Genomic DNA, 21,382 nt, shown 5'->3' on the forward strand with positions numbered 1-21,382 from the left:
AGACTGCTTAGGTGGCCCACATATTAGCCTCACAAAAAGGCACACTTAACTTACTAGAATACTTTCCACACTCTGGGGTTATTGTTCACTTACTCCTCATTCTCTCTTCTTAGACTCTAAGATCTTTAAGGGCACAGATTGCCTTACGCCACTGATTTATCTCTAATACACTGACCTTCCTCCAGATAGGTGCTTAATATTATGTGTTGAAGGAATGAACTGTAGGATGGACAGCATGAATGAGGGAATAAATGATTATGAGACAGTCTTAGAGTATGCAAAGTGATGAATCGTTTTCAGATAACTGGGTTTAGTGTGCCTCATTGTCTCACTTCGTTGAATGTGTGTAGACAGAAAGATAAAATTTTTGTTTCAGTGATCTACTCTGCATAACAAAGTATCCCAACACCTATTGGTTTATGTTTCTCTTCTCCCTCTGCTGGCGTTGCCCAATTTTAGCCTTTCCTTTTAAATTCATTCTCACTTTATAGAGTTTCTCAGAACTTGCTCATGAACTGAACTATGGTGCTCACTGAAAATGGATACACTTTGGCAATTCTTTTGGGTGCATCTAGGTTCCAGAATGTGGTGTTTGCATGTTGTTCTTCTTCTTGGATGGGAGACAGAGCCTTGGGCTTCGCGTTAATGTCTTCTGCCCTAGCATAGACCTTGATCAGTGATGGATTCACATCATTCACTTTAACAAGTACTTAATGGTATGTTGGCATGATGTTAAATACCAGAGAAGAAGAATTTAGTATGTAGAGGGATTTTCAATTTTTACATTTTCCCACACATAATCCTATTTTATTCTTGAAATAACCATTTGAACTAGATAAACCACTTGACATAATTCTTAATTTTTCAAAAACTACTAGGACTCAGAAGTAGAATGATTGCCCAAGGTTAAACACCTGCCTAGTGACTCAGTTGGGACTGGAACCCAGTTCATAAAATTGGAGAGAGAATACAATCCAGATTCTCTCTCAAAGAACTCATTCAATTAGATCAACAAAAGTTTACTGAGCCAATCCCCAGTGGTGGGTAGTGAGCTAAGAACTGGGAATTCAAAGATGAATAAGAAATTCTACTTGCCCTCAAGGAACTCAGATTATTACAGGAAATAGACTTGTAAACAAGTACATTAAAATCAACATAGTAAGTGATATTACAAAGGTATGAACTGAGTGCAGGTTGCAGAGGAAGGAGTAAAACTTGCCAAGGGTCAGAAGAAAAGTATTTTGCTTTCTTCTCAAGTTCAGTTATGAGCATGAGGAAGGTAATTTAGATTTGGGTGCCAGTAAGGTGGGGGTTAGGGAGAGCGAACGTTGAAATGCTTCCAGGAAAGAGGAACAGCATAGCAGAGGCATAGCATTCATTATAAAAGACTCAGCTTGTTTAGGGCAAGTGTTGGTTTGTAAACTGGTCCTCTTACACAGAGGGCAAGGAGAGACTGAAGAAAGGGGCAAGCCACATTGGTAGGTGGCAAGTTTAATAAGCAAGGCGACTTACATATGAGGCTTGTCTTGGGTGACCACGAGACGAGTGGATCTCTGCTTGTGCCCACTAGAATCTTAAAATTTTATATACAGGTCTTATCTAGGTCACGTATACCATCGAGATGGTATCAACAACATATTGCTCTCTCAAGGCTGCATTCTTTAAAATGGCTCTCACTGTGGAAATGGTGGACAGAGTGTACATTCCCAAAACATGGGAGGAGGCAAGGAGCCTCCAATTGCCTGGATCCAGCTCTAAGGTCAACCACTAGTCATATTCTCTTGATGACCTCTTCCAACATCAAGTGAAATTTTCAGTGCGTTGCACCAGGGCCAGACAGGACAGAAGTATGTCAGGAAAGGTAAACACTTCGCTGTTCCTTTCAACCAATATAAATTTTATTTATTTATTTAAAGAGATTCAGTGATAATCTTTTAAGAGAATGGCTGAGAAAGAGGACTGTTGTGGGAATCCTTGATCTCTATTATTATTCACAGTTTGTTTGAAACTTAATTGTGCATTTCCATCTCAGCACAGCAAATCCTTAGAAGGAAGTTTAGCTACCATGTTTTATAACTCAGCTTGCCCTTTGGAAGTGTTACCACCCCAAACAGCTTAGCAAAATGCTCTTTTGAACCCATGTGGTACTCCTTTTTCTTAATTTAAAATATATTTTTGTGTCTCTTATAGATTGGTATTCTGTAAACTTCTCAGCTAGTCCATCAAGGAATCCTCCCTGTGTAAGTAGCTGGAGAGGAGGGCACAGGGAAGATGTGTATAGCCTTGAGTGACAGATTACAATATCTGGACTTAATTATTCAGGCACTGGGAAACTAAGATAACTTCAATACAGAGGACTGTGAGCACTAGTTTTTACTTTTAAGAAGCTGTTTCTTTAGGGGATTTCACCTTACTAGTTAGATGAATTAGAACACAGAGAGAGTCCCTGGAAATGGAGAGATTAGAAAGAGGACTGTTGGGGAAGTATAAGAGATCAGGGCTAGCTTCAGTGTTGTTGCAATATCTTAGCAAGAAACACCCGAATTCAGAGACATTATGAGCTACAACCAACTTCATTTAATGATTGATTTTTTGTGAGGAGTAAAAGAGGAGCAGGGGTTTAAGGGCAACTCCAAGATTTCTAACTACGAAGACTGGTTTGCCTGTGATCAACACTGAGACAAAAAGAAAAAATAAATTAATGGAGATGTGGATCTGAGAGAGAGGATAATACTTTATCTTGGGGCCATATTATATTTGAGGGATCCTAAGGTATAACAGTGAATGTATCCAGGATGTAGCTCTGACTCCAAGTTCAATCTCTGTTGGTGTTTTATTTTATTTTGTTTTATATTGGAGTATAGTTGATTCACAATGTTTTGTTAGTTTCAGGTGTACAGCAAAATGATTTAGTTATACATATTCATATATCTGTTCTTTTTCAGATTCTTTCTTTTCCTATATAGGTTATTACAGAGTATTGAGTATATTTCTCTGTGCTGTACAGTAGGTCCTTGTTGATTATTTATTTTACATATAGTAGTGTGCATGTTTTGAAAGTGTCACTTCTGGAATTGCCCACTACAGGTTAACAATATGATTCAAAATAGGGGAAATGCTTGAATTTGATTATTTTCAAATGTCCACATTTTAGAAGATTTTCTGTGTACATAGTGAAGTGAGGCCGGGCTAAGTGACCCAGCCCACTTCCCTGACTAGTCTTTAAGGAAGAAATTCATTTATGAATGATCCAAAGTATAATGCATAAAGCTACCCACAAGACTTCCCCAAGTCATTCCTGATATTGGTATTTGGTCTTCTTGCTTCGGTTTGAACATTCTTATTGATAGGAAATCCCATGTTTTACAAGGATATCTATATCTATATCTATATCCCTTAGAGTGATGTAAAATTCACTTTCCTGTGACAACCACCCATTGGCCCTCCCTCTGCATCCTAGTAAAATATAGACTAAGGCCATATGACTGATAGATTTATGTCTATTTAATAGCTGCTAAATATATTCTCTGTAAATTCTCTATAGACACACTCATTCAACTTCTAAAAGTCACTTTATTTTATTTTGTTATCACTTTTTTTCCTGTGACAGGGTTTACAAAGCTCTTCCCCAGTTTGTTTGTTTTGTACTCTAGTTTATTCTAGTCTGTCTGTGTACCCTTTTCTTTAAAATGTGATAACCAGTATGAGCTGAGTGTTCCTGAGTTGGTCTGAGCTATCTAGAGCATGTTCTTCTAACTGATAGTACTAGAGGAGAAAATCTGAACAGTTTGATCATTAGTAATGAAATTGAGTCATTAATCAAAAAACTCCCAACAAACAGTTTCACAGACATAGAGAACAACCTTGTCATTGCCAAGGAGAATGAGGGGTATGGGGGAGAGATGGATTGAGAGTTTGTGATTAGCAGATGCAAACTACTGTATATTGAGTGGAAAAACAATATCCTACTGTATAGCACAGGGAACTGTATTCAATATCCTGTGATAAACCATAATGGAAAAGAATATGTGTGTGTGTGTGTGTGTGTAACTGAATCTCTTTGTTGTACACTAAAAATGAATACAACATTGTAAATCAACTATACTTTAATAAAATAAATTAAAAAATAACTCTCAGCAAACAAAAGTCTAGGACTAGATGGCAGATGGCTTCACAGGTGAATTCTATTAAGTATTTTTTAACAAAGTTAATACTTATCCTTCTCAAACTATTTCAAAAAATTAAAGGTGATAGAATACTTTCAAACTAATTTTGTGAGGCCAGCATTACTGTGATACCAAAACCAGACAAAGACAACACAAGGAAAGACACTAACAAGCCAATATCCTTGAAGAACATAAATGCAAAAATCCTCAACAAAATACAATAGACTCAACAAAATACAATAGACTCAACAAAATACAAAATACAAAATCCTCAACAAAATACAATAGACTCCCTCAGCAATGAGGGAGTTAGGGTTAGACAACCCCTTGTGTAATTGAAAATCCACACATACCTTCACAGTCAGCCCTGCATATCCACAGTTCCACATCTGTGGATTCAACCAATTGTGTGTCATGTAGTATTATAGTAGTATTTATTGAAAAAAAATCCACATATCAGTGGACCTGTGCAGTTCAAACCTGTGTTATTCAATGGTTAACTGTATTATCAAACAAAATCCAACAATACATTAAAATAATCATACACAATAATCAAGTGAGATTTATTCCAGGTGTTCAAGGATGGTTCAATATTTGCAAATCAATCTACATGATACACCACATTAACAAAATCAAGATAAAAATTGTGTGATTATCTCCATAGATACAGAATAAGCATTTGACAAAATTTAACATCCACTTACTATAAAAACTCTCAACAAACTGGGTATAGAGGGAATATACCTCAACATAATAAAACCCATATATAACAAACCCACTGCTGACAAAATACTCGACAGTGAAAAGCTGGAAGCTTTTCCTCTAAGATAAGAAACAATACAAGGATGCCCACTATTGCCATTTTTATTCAACATAATATTGATAGAACTAGCCACAGCAATCAGACAAGAAAATAAAATAGAAGACATCCAAATAGGAATGGAAGAATTTCCTAAAATTGTCACTGTTTGCTGATGACATGATACTGTATATAGAAAACCCCAAAGACTCCACCAAAAAACTATTAGAAGTAAAAAATTAATTCAGTAGAGTTAAAGGATATAAGATTAATATACAGAAATTTTGCATTTCTATACAATAGTAATGAACTACCAGAAAGAAAACAATCCCATTTACAATTGCATCAGAAAGAATATAAAAATACCTAGAAATAATTTAATCAAGGAGGTAAAAGACCTGTACTCTGAAAACTATAATACCTTGATGAAAGAAATTGAAGAAGACACAAATAAATGGAAAGCTATATCATGCTCATGGATTGGAAGAATTACTGAAAGCAATTTATAGATTCAGTTCAATCCCTACCAAAATACCAATGGCATTTTTCACAGAACTGGAACAAATAATTCTAAAATTTGTATGGATCCAGAAAAGATCCCATAAAGCCAAAGGAACCATAAGAAAGCAGAAAAACGCTAGAAGTATCACACTCCCTGATTTCAAACTATACTACAAAGCTACAGTAATGTAGACTGTATGGTACTGGCACAAAGGCAGGCACATAGATCAATGGAATAGAATAGAAAGCCCAGAAATAAACCCACACACATATGGTCAATCGATTTATGACAAAGTAGCCAGGAATATACAGTGGGGAAAAGACAGCCTTTTTGATAAATGTTGTTGGGAAAGCAGGAGACCTACATGCAAAAGAATGTAAGTAGGCCAATTTTTTACACCATTTGCAAAAATAAACACAAAATGAGTTAAATACTTAAATTAAGAATTGAAACCATACAACTCATAGCAAAAACATAGATGGTATGCTCTTTGACATCAGTCTTAGAAATATGTTTTTTGGAACTGCCTCCTCAGGCAAGGACAACAAAAGCAAAAATAAACAAATGGGACTACACCAAACTAAAAAGCTTTTACCTGGTGAAGGAAATCATCAACAAAATAAAAAAGCAGCCTAGTGACTGGGAGAAGATACTTACAAATGATATACCTGATTAGGGGTTAATATCCAAAATTTACAAAGAAGTCACTTAAATAAGATAAGAAAATCTGAATAAAAATGGATAGAGGAACTGAATAAACATTTTTTTCCAAGAAAGACATACAGATGGCCAGTATGAAAAGATGCTCAGCATCACAAATCATCAGGGAAGTGCAAGTCAAAACCACAATGAGATATCACCTCACATTTGTCAGAATGGCTATTATCAAAAGACAATAAATAACAAGTGTTGGCAAAGAGGTGGAGAAAAGGGAACTCTCATGCACTGTTGGTGGGAATGTAAATTGTTGTAGCCACTATGGAAAACATTATGAAGCTTCCTCAAAAAATTAAAAATAGGACTACCACACAATCCAGAACTTCCACTTCTTGGTATTTGTCCAAGAAAAACAAAAAACCTAATTCAAATGTATATATGTAGTCCTATGTTCTCCACAACATTATTTACAACTGCCAATATATGGAAGCAACCTAAATGTACATTGATAAATTAATGGATAAAGAAGTGGTATATATAAGCGATGGAATACTATTTATCCATAAAGAGAAATGAAATCCTGTCATTTACAACAACATTGGTAGACCTTGATGGTGTTATGCTAAGTGAAATAAGTCAGATGAAGGAAGACAAATACCAGATAATCACATTCACATGTGGGATCTAAAAAAACAAATAAACAAACAAAACAGAAACAGACTCATAGATTCAGAGAACAAACTGGTGGTTACCAGAGGGGAGGGGGTGGCTCATTGGTTGAAATAGCTAAAGGAGATTAAGAAGTACAAACTTCCAGTTATAAAATAAATATGTCAAGGGGATATAATTTATAGTCAATGATATTGTAATAATTTTGTATGGTGACAAATGGTTATTAGACTTACAATATTGATCAATTCATAATATATATAAATGTCAAATCACTATATGGTACATCTGAAACTAATATGTTAAATATCCTTCAATAAAAAATAAAAATTGAAAAAAGACATTTCTTTATAAGCTTAGACCAATGAAGACTCTAGGCCTTTTCTTCAAATACCTCTCAAATTTGAGCACCTCCACCATAGACTTGTATTTCATTTTTTAATTTTACCGAAAATGTAGTAGTTTTCTGCTCAGAGCTTATAAATTCTCCTTTCTTATTTTTGAGATTAGATATTAGCTCACATTCTAATCTACTGGCTGTGGGGTAAGGTACAAATCATTAATTTTGACCTTGGTTATTCCTGAGACCATGACCTGGCAGTGTGACCACTGATGGTATGGCTCATTTCAATGATACAAAGTACATGATTACAGGATGTGATTTTTTGGATAACCGTTCCTATAGCTTTAATGAGGTCATGTAATTTCCTAGTGCCTCATAATATCTGTAGCCATTCTACATAAGACAGCTAAGAGAATATTCAAATGTTGCTGCATCAGTGCTCAAAACAAGTGCCTAGAAGACCAGAAAGTAATTTCCTCTCCCATGGTACATTATTGTGTTATTTCCTGGTTGTTCTAATCTTAGAATTTTGAGATATTATTAATTTGGGGGGCAGAGGTTCTGGATTTGGCAAGGTGGCTTTTAATTCCAAACTGTCACACCTAAGGCTGCAGAAAAACGGAAAACACACTCTCCCCACAGGCACAGAACATTTAAGTGCTAGACTTGTAAATATCCTTATATATAATTTATTTTCCCAATTTTCAAACTATTTAATCAGCTAATTAAAGAAATTCTAGGGAACATTTGCCAGTGTATAAAGTGTACAAAGCTAAATTGGCTGGGTAAGGATTTAAATTTTTACTCCAATAAGCCCTCCATTTACTAAGTATGTGTAATTCGAAGGTTATTAAATGTATCTTATCTTCATATCTTTTAATCTTAAAATGATAATGATAATTCCTGCTTTGTCTACATCATAGATCAGTTGGTTTATATAAAACTGTAATTTATAAAATATCACATTATACCCACACCTATTAGTTTTGCTACATCAAAAGAGAAGCACTTATGGTAGTACATGGTAAAGTGGTAAATAGATGGTTTAAACAACATGTGTTCTGGAAGAGACGAATAAGAGATTCTAAGTGGGCTTCCCTGGTGGCGCAGTGGTTGAGAGTCCTCCTGCTGATGCAGGGGACACGGGTTTGTGGCCCGGTCCGGGAAGATCCCACATGCCACAGAGCGGCTAGGCCCGTGAGCCATGGCCGAGCCTGTGCGTCCGGAGCCTGTGCTCCGCTGCGGGAGAGGCCACAACAGTGAGAGGCCCGCATACTGCAAAAAAAAAAAAGAGAGATTCTAAGTATTTTATCCAAAAATCAATTTCTATTCACTCCAAAATTACCAAATGATTAAGACAAATCATATGAAGACATATCATTTTATTAGGTTATGTCATATTGTATGATTATCCTAGTCAGAAATGAGTAGTCTAATACTAGATATTGTCAAAGACTATGGATGGCAAATGTGTTTCTTGTTGAAAATTTGGGAGTGACTTCTTGGAAGGCTGGGGTCATAACGGTTTTGAAGCTTCCTCATTCCTTAACAGAGAGGGGTTTGTTGCTAAATTAGTTTGTAAGTGACTACGTTTTTTTGTACCTCTTCACTTTCAGAGGTGCAGTCTGATTCTCCCATCCTTAAATATGGGATGCTTTGAGACTTGATTTGTCCATTAGAATGTGGGGAAAGCAATTTTGTTGTGAGTTCGGAGCCTAGAAGCCAAGGGGCTTTGTACCATTCAGCTTTTGATTCTAGAACTTTCACCACTACCATAATTTGAATGGATCCATGCTATCGCTCTGTAGAATGAGAGCATGTATGTGCAAAGACCAGCTCTCCCAACTGAGCCATCTTCGTACATTCGGCCCTGAGCTAACTCCAGTGCTGACTGCAAACGCATGAGTAAAAATGAACTGGAACATATGAGCCCAGCCCAGACTAGCAGAACTGTCCAGCTCACCTGCACACTTATGGGCTAGTAAATGCTTCAAGCCACAGAGTTTTGTGGTGGTTCGTTATATAGCAATCAATCCATAATTGTTACAATTAATGATGTCTGCTATGGGTAGAAGATAAGATTGATGTGCATTTTCCAGCACTATCATAGTTACCTTCATTTCTTTGATTCTTTCCCCTGCCTTTTCCTCTTTCCCACATTCACAATTCTGGTTCCATAATGCTGAAATTCACAGCATTTCTTAGGACAGTTGGGACCCATTGTTCTCAAAATTGCAAGGTGAGGATGGGGGCTGAATGCTCAGGCTTTCTGTTAGTACAGTTTGTGTCTCTGTTTTCTGAGCCTGACAGTTTGGAATTCTGACTGTCAGCCTGTCAGTGCCATGTTACTGTCTCCTGTATAATATGCCACTATTAGAAAATCATCCATGATGAGTGTCCACTGGACCCCATTAACCTGTGGACTGACATATTTAATACAATATCATTGCAAATGCCTCTTACCGTTGGTATATTTTGAATATAAATCCAAGTGCCCTGTTGGGGAAATAGAGAACAGTCTTAACGAATGATCACTTAACAAAACAGGACCATGGGAGGCACACATGAGAAACAGTGGGTACAACTTCCTCTGCTGGTTCTTCACTTGAATATTTTCAAGCTTGTCCCACTTGCTTGGCAAATACTGAAGGTGCCACTGAGAGAAGGAACAGAGGCAGAGGAGCAATTCCACAAACCCCCACTGAGTTGATGAGAAATGAACAAATGCTGCTTCTTTGTTCCCTAGAGGCAGCATTGCATATCCTACTGCAGTTCCCAGTGTTTCTGATTTCTCTGTATGTGGTTTCTCCCTTGGCAATAGCCCTATTCATGCCAAGGAAGACAAAGTGATAATGGCAGCTCTATCTCTAAATCTTGCCCCTATAATTATGATGGCTTATGAAAATATTGGCCTTAAGTCTAGATTTGGAGTCCACAGAAAATAGCCCCTTTCCTTTCTGAAACAGACTAAATGAGTGATTGGAGTAGATTAAAAAAATCACTTTCTGAATGCTATTTTGTAGATTAATGAATGTACTGAACCATTCTGATGATAGATAGGGAAATTATTTCCACTGTAAGTTAAAAAACTAAAACTGCTCTATCTTAAAGAGGTCTAAAATTTGTCGAGCTTATCATTGCATGAGCAATGAAGAAGTACAGTTTATAACCCATTATGAAGTACATTAATTTCTTAACATGCATAATTTTTCTGCTTCATTACTATTGATGTGATCCTTGTGGGAAGCAGTAATTTTGGAAAAACATAAATATGGGTCAGAATATTAGATTTTTAGGGGAATATTAAGATTTCTCCACTTGATTAATATGTTGCAAATTAATTTTATTTCTCTGGCATTGCCCTCTTTTAGCCTCTATTTTCCAAGCTAGAAACATGATCCATTTTGTTCAGTAATGAAATCTAGATTTGAACTAAATCCGGTGAAGATGTTAGTGACGTCTGCAAAAATGGTGGACAAAAGGTTTTATAAAGTGAAAAAAGCAATGAGGAAAAGGTGGTATCAAGCTAGAAAAAAAGCTCCTTAAACTGTGTAAGGGAAACTATCTTCTGTGGTAACCTGGAAGCTAAGAAATTTACATGATGAACTTGTGAGCTTGGAAAGATAACTTTCATGCACAGTGTTACAAATTCCAGTTGGCTTTGTTTTACTCCCTATGAAAAGTTAGGAGGAGATAGAAATGAACTAAAGAAGGAACTGTTTAGTTTCAAGCAACATTTAGGGGCTGTACAAAAGATAGGGCTTGCCTAGTTGGTAAAGTATTTCTTTTCTTTAGTTATTCCAGAAATTAAACGATTTTTCAAGTGAAATGAGTCTTGGACCAAAGTGCACATCAAGGGTATAGCTGTAAAGACACTTGATTAAAATCTTCGAAAAGTTTAAGTTGTTCCCCTGGTAGCTCCTCTCATACCAAGGGGCTCCTAAGTTTCCTAGGGGCATTACTCCACAGCAGCGGGTACAACCCATGTAGAGAGAGACCTGTCACTCAGATTTCCCAGTTATTTCTCTTTTTTTTTTTTTTGCGGTACGTGGGCCTCTCACTGTTGTGGACTCTCCCATCGCGGAGCACAGGCTCCGGTCGCGCAGGCTCAGCGGCCATGGCTCACGGGCCCAGCCGCTCCATGGCATGTGGGACCTTCCCGGACCGGGGCACGAACCCGTGTCCCCTGCATCGGCAGGCGGACTCTCAACCACTGCGCCACCAGGGAAGCCCTCCCAGTTATTTCTCTTAATACAGTTTTTTTTTACATGTCTTATTTAATCTGGGCCTCCACTTCCCAAGAGAACCTTTACTTAAGTTAAGCAGAAAGAGATGTTCTATTTCCCAGGAGTTGCCATAAAAATCTAGAATTATATCTCAATGATTCACATGGCTCTGGCTTGGGTCATGTGACTACCCCTAAATCAATCACTGTGGCCAGGGGTACGTGACATTCTCATTGGTCATTCCTAAATGATATTTCAATCCCTGATATTCAACTTCCTTTCCAGATTATTTTTCAGACTGCCAGCTTGTCGGTTGTATTCTACCCCTCGCATGCTGTCAGCTTCCAAATAACACAGACAGTCCTTTGCTTGACTTCTCACTGTATTTCCTACCTCCCTTTTCTGGGCAAACACACATCTCTTTACAAACACTCCATTAGTTTTCACGTTTGTCTGAGTGCTCTGGTGTGTTTAAAGGGTTTCTCTAAGGTCTGCCGACGTTTCCTGATTGCCTGCTGTGTGTGATTTCTGTTTTTCTCCTGGGCCATCATTCTTGGAGAGACATCCACTTCATCAGTATCCTTTAAAACTGTTTGGATTTGTGGGTGTGCATTCAAGCAAGAAGGGAGGCCTATTGAGTTGAGCAGAATCTCACTGATGTGTTTTGTCAAGTACCAGGGAAACTTCATGGTAAACAGGGAGCATGCTTAGACAGGCAGGCTGCTCCTTTCATCATGGGGCTAACAGGACAGAACGGGTAGGGTAATGGGGGAGATGCTCAGGTGAGAAGGAAGGGACAAGTTGTTGACTATGTGTATGTTGATTGTTACATTTTATCTCTCTGGTGGAACATGAAGCCTTGAATATTTTTATCTGAGGACAAAAAACCGTTGCCAGCACTTTAGCTGGGGTCTCAGGAAAAGGCAGGATTTGGTGTCTATTTCACAGCTTCCCAGCTGTTCCTTACAAAAATTCTCAGGTGTCTTTGACTGGTACAGGCATTTCTGCCCAGACACATATTTTAGGAATGGCAAAATTCATCTCAAAGATGCTATTATAGATGCAGTTTTTCATGGGCGGTGCACAGTTCTGAGAGCATAGGGGTGAGTTTAAATTCCTGGATAGCTCCAGGCTGTAGCTCAGATCCTCAACAGTCACCTTTGTAACTGTTGTCACTTGATCACAGTGTCCATTGTTAAAGAAAGGGTATGTGATGCAGTACAAAGGATGCCTCTTTTCCCTTTCGAATTTTCACCAGCTCCGTTTACTATCCTTAAATGATCCTTGCCTGAATTATCTATTACATTGGTGATTATAAAATATTAATTTTCTAATACTACAATTATTCCCATTCTTAAAAGCTGCTATTCTCCTTTAGAGCAGAGAATTGACTTGGGAAGGTCAATTTTAAAACCGTACATTATGAAATATTTATATTGTCATTGATATAAGCATCCCATGAAATATTTGTCATGTTTCATAAATAACCAAGAAAAACTAAGTGCTCTACAGGCCTGTGGCAAATGTGTACAGCTGAGTGCTTCTCATGTTTGGACAGGACAGAGAACAAACTAGAATTCTTTTTGCCAATTCACTTAGTGGTCATTTTCCACCATATTTCTATCAGTACAATTTCTACTTGTGTCCTTACGGTGCTAACTCTACTAAATTCATCTCTGAGAGAGTTTGTCACAGTGGAAGTATGGTGAGCTGTCGAGCAGGTTTCAGTATATTATAGTTCAAAGAGTATTGGACTAAGAGTCTAGAATCATAGATGCTGCTAACCAGATTGTGACCCTCAATTTCCACGCCTACAAAACGAAGATGTGTGGCTTTACCTCTTTTTTCCCCTAGCGATTTATACATTTTAAAATTGAGATATAATTGATATATCACATTGTGAAAGTTTAAGGTTTACAGCATATTGATTTGGTACATTTTCATATTGCAATATGATTACTACTGTAGTGTTAGCTAGTACTTCTTTTATTCCTGACATTGGTTGGTTCTAGAATTCTGTATGTCTACAACTTTTTATGAATGATTTGATGGATTCCAGAGGACTTTTTATAAAGTCTTCACTATGTTAAAATATTAAAGAGCATCTCTAAAATTTTCGATGTCTCTAAAATTTTTCTTTAAGGTGATAGGCCTTAATGTAGTTGCAAAATTCAGTATCGTCATCCTCATCGTCATCATCATCGCTATTACCATCGCCATCAACATTTACCTTATCACCAACATTTCTTCAGTGTATTTTATGTTCTAGGCATCATACTAAAGGTATTACATGTATTTTCACATGTGATCTTACAATAAGAGGTACTAGCATTATTCCTATTTCACATATGAGAAAAATTAAATTGAAAAGGAAGTTTTCCCAAGGATGCAAAAGTAGGAAATGATGGAACCCAGTTCTTGAAGTCAGTTTGGTCTGACTTTGAAGTATATGTCCTTCACCGCTACTTTATCACTCCTGTATGGACACAGTTAATGAGATAAATTATTGAACTATTTATGAGGCCCATTATCAAATTAAGCAGTAGAGCAAGGACACATTATTCCATTTTATGTATTGGTCCCCTATAACTCTATATACTCACAGGATACATTAATACCCATCCTTAAATTTTACCTCTATCCAATGAAAACAGGGCTCAGATTTGTCCATTATAAGGTTCCCAAAGCCGGGGCTTCAGACTTCAAAATGCTTTCCTTTGGTGCTCCTTTGTTTTAAGTGTCTTTTATTATGAGACTTTGTTGCTCTGTTTTTTGGTTTCTATGGTTAAAACTTCATTTCCTCATTTCTATGTTCAATTATTCCCATGTGTTTCCAAGATTGAATAGTCCAGTGACTCATTACCATTTAGAAATATTTTTCGCAGTAATAGTCAAATTAAAAGTCTAAAATATAGAGATATCTCTGTGCTAATGTCCAAGGAAAATTTGCTGTTTTTTCCTCCTGCCAAACTTTTGACAATAGAAGCGGTTATTTTAATTTCTTAGTTTTATGTCTTTACCAAATAATGAGTTTATTTCTCCACATCACCACTCAAAGAGAAAGAAGGCAGATTCTCACAGTTATCCAGGGATCTCGGCTTACAGCCCTGACTCTTTTTTTCCCCACTCTAATCTGTCCTTTGAGTCAAATTTTAAGGATTTTCAGAGACCAGAAGTAGAGGGAGGACTGCTGAGAAAATTTGCATTTCTTATGCTATTTGCGTATGTTTATTTAATGTGATCCCAAACATTTCCCTGTGACCTTGAGTTGTACATTTAAAAATTAAAACCTTAACATTTACACTCAGTTTGAGGAAGGAAATTTGGCGAGTGAATATTTATGGTGGCAGTCGTTTTAACAGGCCATCATATGGAAAATGGTAAAAGAAGTACAACCTGAATGAAGGTTATTACATTATATGCCCATTAGTCATATACCCTTATTAAGTGCCTGTTAGCCTGTCATGTTCTATGTCTGGCATTTAGAAGATCATGGTGGTGAGAACTAAAACAACAACATAACAAATTTGGGCTCTAACCTTATGGAAAAATATATATAGTTTACTTGGCTTTAAGTTTTCCTCACACTAGCCCTATGAGGTTGGATTAATTATGCCCATATTACAGATGACTATTCAAAATAGTAGGTACAATGAATGCAATCCTCAGTATCCAACCCCAGTATTTAATAGGTATAGCCTGTGGGTGCTGAGTAGAGGATGGTGGCAGGGCATTGAAGTAGATACTTCTCTTTAACTATTTGCCCTACAGTAATTGTGGAATCAGGAAGAAACATAGGAAAGTTCAACAAAAATTGATAGCTTATTATTATTCATAAACTGGATCATTTAGACTGAAATAGTAGGGTAAAACTGTTACCGAGTCCAAGCTCGCTCTGCTCGCCGCACAACAGGCCAATAAATCGGAGACGAGGTGTTGAGGCAAGGAAGACGACTTTATTTGGAAAGCCGGCAGACTGAGAAGATGGCAGACTAAAGTCTCAAAATAACCATCTTATCGGGGTTTGGATGCCAGTTTCTTTTATAGAACGGAGAGGGGGAGGAGATGAGGAAGTAAAGTAAAAAGCCCGTAAGATTTGCAAATGTCCCCTGGAATGGCCAGCCTCAGGGAGGGGATGTGTTAATTTCTTCTTTCTTGCAGCCATCCACAGGTGGACAGGGTCTGGATGTTTCCCTGAACAAAGGCACTTTGGTTTAACATTCAGGCAGAGGGGCAGGGTTCCCCGAGGCAGGCCATTATGTAGGGACAGTATCCTTTTAGTGAACAAAAGCAGCAGAAAGCAAAGGTTAAAATAAAAGAAACAGATCCAACATGTAGTCAGATTTGGCTGTTCCCTGTTACAAAAGGGGATGAGTGAAAGGAGATGTTTATTGTAGGATTGGGCAAGCACAGTACCATTTTTGGACAGGACAGAAGAAAGAAGAAAAGACATTAAGGTAAGAAGAGAAAACAATGCACATTGTGAATTTTCCAATTATACCTGTCTATCATACATTGATATTGGGAAGATGGGACTGGAAATCAAGGGGTTAATGTGGAAAAATATACATTCTTATGTATACTATCCTTAAGTTTAATGTATGTTAGAGACTTTATCTTAACTAATCCTCCCACACAAACTCTATGTGGCTTGTATTATTATCCTAATTTTGCATGTGGTCAGAGTACATTATAGATACAAAATGTACACAATCCTTAAGTTTCCCATTTATATGTGTATATATATATATATATATATATATATATATATATATATATGTTTCACTCTCCAAGTAGGGAACATAGAAGCAAGTGTTAGAAAGCGGGAGATTCCTAATGATTTTGTTGAACTTCTTGATCCAGCCTTATCTGAAGGCATTTTCCCAGTTGATTTGTTTGCTTGTGTTTGCTTAGGAGCCTCAGGACTCAGTTTAACTTAGATTTTTGTCATCAAAATCAAGACAATCCTGATTTTAGTGTGGAAAAATGGAAGGGACAAAGTTAGACTGAGGTATATAGTTCAGGAGCCCTCCAGCAGAGGGGCTGGGGAAATATTCAGGGTGACCTTATTTTTCTCTTCATTTGGTAAGAAGAATCTCTGTACCAAGTCAATCACCAAATCAACATAACTGAGAAGTTTTTTTCCTGCCTCGTGAAGGGGAACTTCCAAATTTCTAACTAAGCTAAGCACAAGGTAAGGCAGGAGAAGACTGATACTTATTATGAAACATCTAAGACCAGTGCTGTTCTGCTTCGACCGATTTAGAGGTATTAAAGTGGGAGAAGCTGGGAAGAGATGTGCTTTTCCATACCCAAACATCGTTGGTTTTACTTGCGCTGGCTGCTTTCCAGAGAACTGTTGCCTTCCTCCTTTCTCATGTCTTTTTATCCATTTATCAGTTAGTCCATCAATGTCAGTATGTCTTTCTGGCTCCCCTTTTTCCTTTCCTCCCCTTTTACATTTCATCTCAAGGAGATAAACCTTCAGAGAGAGAAACTTCTAACCTTGAACTTGCGTAAATGACCCCGTGATGGATGACTCTTCCGATTATCTTCTTAAAGGAATAGGATGCAGGTTTTATGTATTTTCTGAATGCCACATTCTGAATTCCTGATCCCACGCTCAAAGAGAAAGCAGTAGGTTTCCTGCTTAAATAGAGGTAGCCTTTTCTCTTTTCCTATGGTTTCTAATGATCATAACTTTAATAAAGTTCGAGGTGATGGGTAAAAGTGAGATAAATTGGGGTTTATAATGAGAATGATCCTTTATCATTCCCGACAGAGCTCGGACTCTGTGTAGGCATTCATGAAACAAGGGCTTCGGGACTCATAAACACACACATGCACACACACAAACAAGGTTTCTAGTAAGGTAACTGCTCCTTGTAATGGCTAAGCCAGGGACTGTGCTCAACATGACCACACAGGTGTTCTTGTAAGCAGCTGTTTGGAGATCTCCATAGGGATTAGAGGAGGAGATTGAATGCAGGATAGGAGTAGGAAAAGGGTTTCCTGTTGATGGGCAAATCTGCCCTCACATGTCCTCACAATTTTAGAGATGTTGGAAGGAGCCACTGCAGACTGCATCTCTAAGAGGAACTGTAGACAGTAGAGTTAGTCAGATCAGTTTCTAGTGTAGAAGGAAATAGAAATGAAGAGATGACTCAAGGTAAGGGGTTTATAGAGGATAAACTGGTAGGCCACTGTCCTTGATAGCTGCTGAGGTTGAGGCAAGAACAGATGCCTTGGCCATGCACCTGGAACAAGTTAGATTAAGCAGCTGGGAAAACCTTCTGACAAGTGAATACGAAGGCTTTAGAATGAGTGGCAGAGGGCAGATATTGAAGCTTCATCTATCAAGATCTGGAAAAGAGAGATTTTCTTTTTCCGCCAGGGTGAGAAGTTCTGCAATGTCCTCACAAGATTTTTCTTCGTTGCAGACACCAGGATTTGAGGTGAATGTTTTTGATAAAGGTACATTTCCCCTCCTGCTTCTGACTCTGCTGCATAGAAGGAGAGAAAGAGAGAGGGAGAGGAGAAATAGAAAGAACAAGGATTAATGAACAAGAGAGAGGTCTGATAAGCAGAAATATGTAAGTAGGAGTAAGACTTCGAGCACTGTCTGAAAACCTCAACCTCCCTTGTATTACGAGGGGATAGTGGTAAACATTAGATTCTGATTTATGAGTTCTTATTTGGAAAAAAAAAAAAGAGTTCTGATTTGGGGCTGATATTCTGTATTTCTGTCAAGTTCCCTGGTGATGCCAGTGCTCCTGGTTTGAGGATTACACTTAGAATCGCAAAGATAAGAGAACAGGTACGTATCCAGGTGAAATACAGCAAACATCAACAAGTATGAAGGAGAAAATGAGAGAAAGCTATGCTACAAAGTGGAAACCTGCAGCCTGAGGTCAGGAATGCAGTGAAGCTGAGAATCAATATACCCTACAAATTTGTCTATTCTCCTTAAAGCCGGGGCGTGGTTGGGAGCTAGCAATTACCTACTAGTGCATGAGTCGGCTTTGGAGACAGGTGGCAACACCACCTTCTCCTCCCTCTCTCTCCTCATTTCTAAGCTTTGTTCAGTTCACGTGGGGAGAGGTGGCTGTACCTTGGAGAGTAAATGCTGCTCTGAGTAGAGTCCTAGGAAAGGTATAATCTAGATCTGTTTTCCTCTGCCTTTCAGGATGACAGGATAACAAAGACCCTTCCACAGCTCGTTCATACTTTCATTCCACACTTGAAAACATTCTGGTTTTAACTTGGAGTCTAACACTCCAAATTAACTTGTTTTCTTAGTTACTTAAAATTGATTTCTTAATGTATTTTCTTAGTGAAGCACATTGAGAGAATGTCCCCTTTAACATACTCTTCATCTTCAAATAAGGGGTCTGATGCTGAGATCATATGAAAATTTTCAGTTACCTCAACGAAAATTCTACACTGATCCATTATTCTTTCTCCCTGTAATTTCCACATTTAAGCTTAATTGACCTTCCCATAAGTGAAAGCAGAGTTGCAGTAATATTTCTCCACACATAAAAGAAAATGTCAGCTGTCTTTCTTTGTATTCTTCCCTTTGGAAAATAAATGATGTTGTCATGCTTACAGGAGTACCTACATGAATCTGAATATTTTATTATTGCAGTCTCATATTGACAAATTTGTGAAATGTGCTGATTTATGTTCCTGTAAATCACCACACTAGAATAATGAAGAGTAAGTGTTCAGGAGAAGGAATGGGCTTAGCAGATGCGAAAAGGGACATCAGTCATTGTCCTTTTCCTGAAACTTTAGCCATCTCATACAATTTAACTCCCTTCTCAAACTACAGCTTAAAATGATGTTATTAGGCTGTGTTTCCAGGAAAGGAATGGCAGTTGGATTATATCTCATGTAGTGACTGGAATCGTTTAATAAGTAGCTGTTCAGAGTATGTATTAAAAAGGATCATGAGACCTTGTATAGACTCAGAAACTTCTTGGCTTGGTTACGGCTGACCATCATGAACACAGGGGAGGAGAGTCACAGAATATAAGCCATACAATTTCCCAAATAGATATTTAAAAATACACCAACAGTTGAAAGCTTATGTCCACACATAAACCTGCACACAAATGTTTATAGAAGCTTTATTTATAATGGCCAAAACTTAGAAGCAACCAAGATGTCCTTTAGTAGGTGAATGGATAAGTAAACTGTGGTACATCCAGACAATGGAATGTTATTCAGCGCTAAAAAGAAATGAACTATCAAGCTCTGAAAAGACATGGTGGGACTTTAAATGCATATTATTAAGTGAAAGAAGCCAATCTGAAAGGCTACATACTGTATGATTACAAGTATATGACATTCTAAAAAAGGCAAAACCATGGAGATAGTAAAAAAGATTAGTGGTTACCAAAGGGTGTGTGTGGGGGGGGAGAAGAATAGACAGAGAACAGAGGATTGTTAAGGCAGTGAAAATATTCTCTATGATATTATAAGGTGGATATATGTTATTATACATTTGTCCAAACTCATAGAACTTGCAACACCAAGAGTGAACACTAAATTATGGATTAGGATGATTATGGCATGTCAATGTGGGTTCATCCTTGGTAAAAAGAAATGTACCCTTCTGGTAAGTTATGTTGATAATGGGTGAGGCTATGAATGTGTGTGGGCTATGGTTATATGGGAAATCTCTGTACCTCCCTCTCCATTTTTTTGTAAACGTAAAACTGCTCTAAAAATTAAAGCCTTAAAAACAAAAAAATATAGATCAAGGAACACATAAGATTTTAAAACCTATGGTAGAAATCAGATGACATAGAGCCTGGAGACTAGGAGAGTTCTACTGTCACATATTGGCATTAAATCATGAGGAACACATTTGGGACATACTTTCAAAGACCACTGCAAATCTTGATCATAGGAATAACGCTCAACATTTACTAATCACTTACTATGTGGTGATGGTTATTATTATTATTCTCAGTCCTTACCAGAGACATTGGATAGGTGCTGTACATATCCTGTCTTCTTTATTCTTCACAACAATCCTGCATGGGAAATGTGATTATTCATAGAAGTCAATCCTTGGAATCATTAGTAAATTATCAGAATGATGAATATTAGATGCATAAACACAAAATTACTATATAGTGCTAAGTACCGGTCATCACCATATTTTGAAGTTTAGCTTTTGGAAAACAGAGCAGGAGAAAAAAAAGGTACAGACTTTTTTCAGGTTGTTTTTCATTACTTATGATTTAGACCTTTAAATAAAAATGTAAAAATAGCCATATTGTAGAAAAATCTGTGTGCAGTGGAATGCCCTGTTTATATTTCTTTCCATTCAGAAATCATCAAACCCCACTTCACTGCAGATAAATATTTTATGGAACTCATTAGTGTTTCTAATTCATTATGAATCTCATTTATCTTCTGCCATTATTTATAGTCTAAGAGCTAAAAATAGTACATGAAAATTAAAATAATAGTAGTGGGGGGGGGGCTTGTTTTGTCAGCCACTTCTCTTCTCCACCAAGGAAATATTATCTGCAGAATTTTGGTCAAGTTGATTTATTTTTATTAAAATTTGCTTTGCAAGACTCCCTTCTTTATAATGACACTCATGGTAAAATTATATGTCCACTTTCAACCCATTCCTTGAAAACTAATACACAAACTGTCAATAGTTCACATAAGTAGGCTCAGGTCATGTAAACAAATCTTCAAGTTCAGACATTATTATAACCAGAGTATCTTGGAAATAAAGCCAAAATATGAGTAACAGCCTGCTGCTTCTGCACATCTTCGCATAAGTCCTGTTTGGAAAGGCAAAAACTTTACTTTTATCCCCCATGGGTCTGCTCAGCTATAGCTGTACTGTTACTCCATCTAGAAGATAGTGGGGTTTAGGGATGAAGTGTCAGATGGCAGAAAATGGAATCATTTTCAGGTTTCTTTTTCTTTTAGAATCAAGAAGGTTTTATATAAAAGAAGTGATGGTGAGAGGGATGTCTAGATACACAG

This window comes from Phocoena phocoena, chromosome 16, assembly GCF_963924675.1.
Source record: "Phocoena phocoena chromosome 16, mPhoPho1.1, whole genome shotgun sequence".
NCBI classification, from domain to species: Eukaryota; Metazoa; Chordata; class Mammalia; order Artiodactyla; family Phocoenidae; genus Phocoena; species Phocoena phocoena.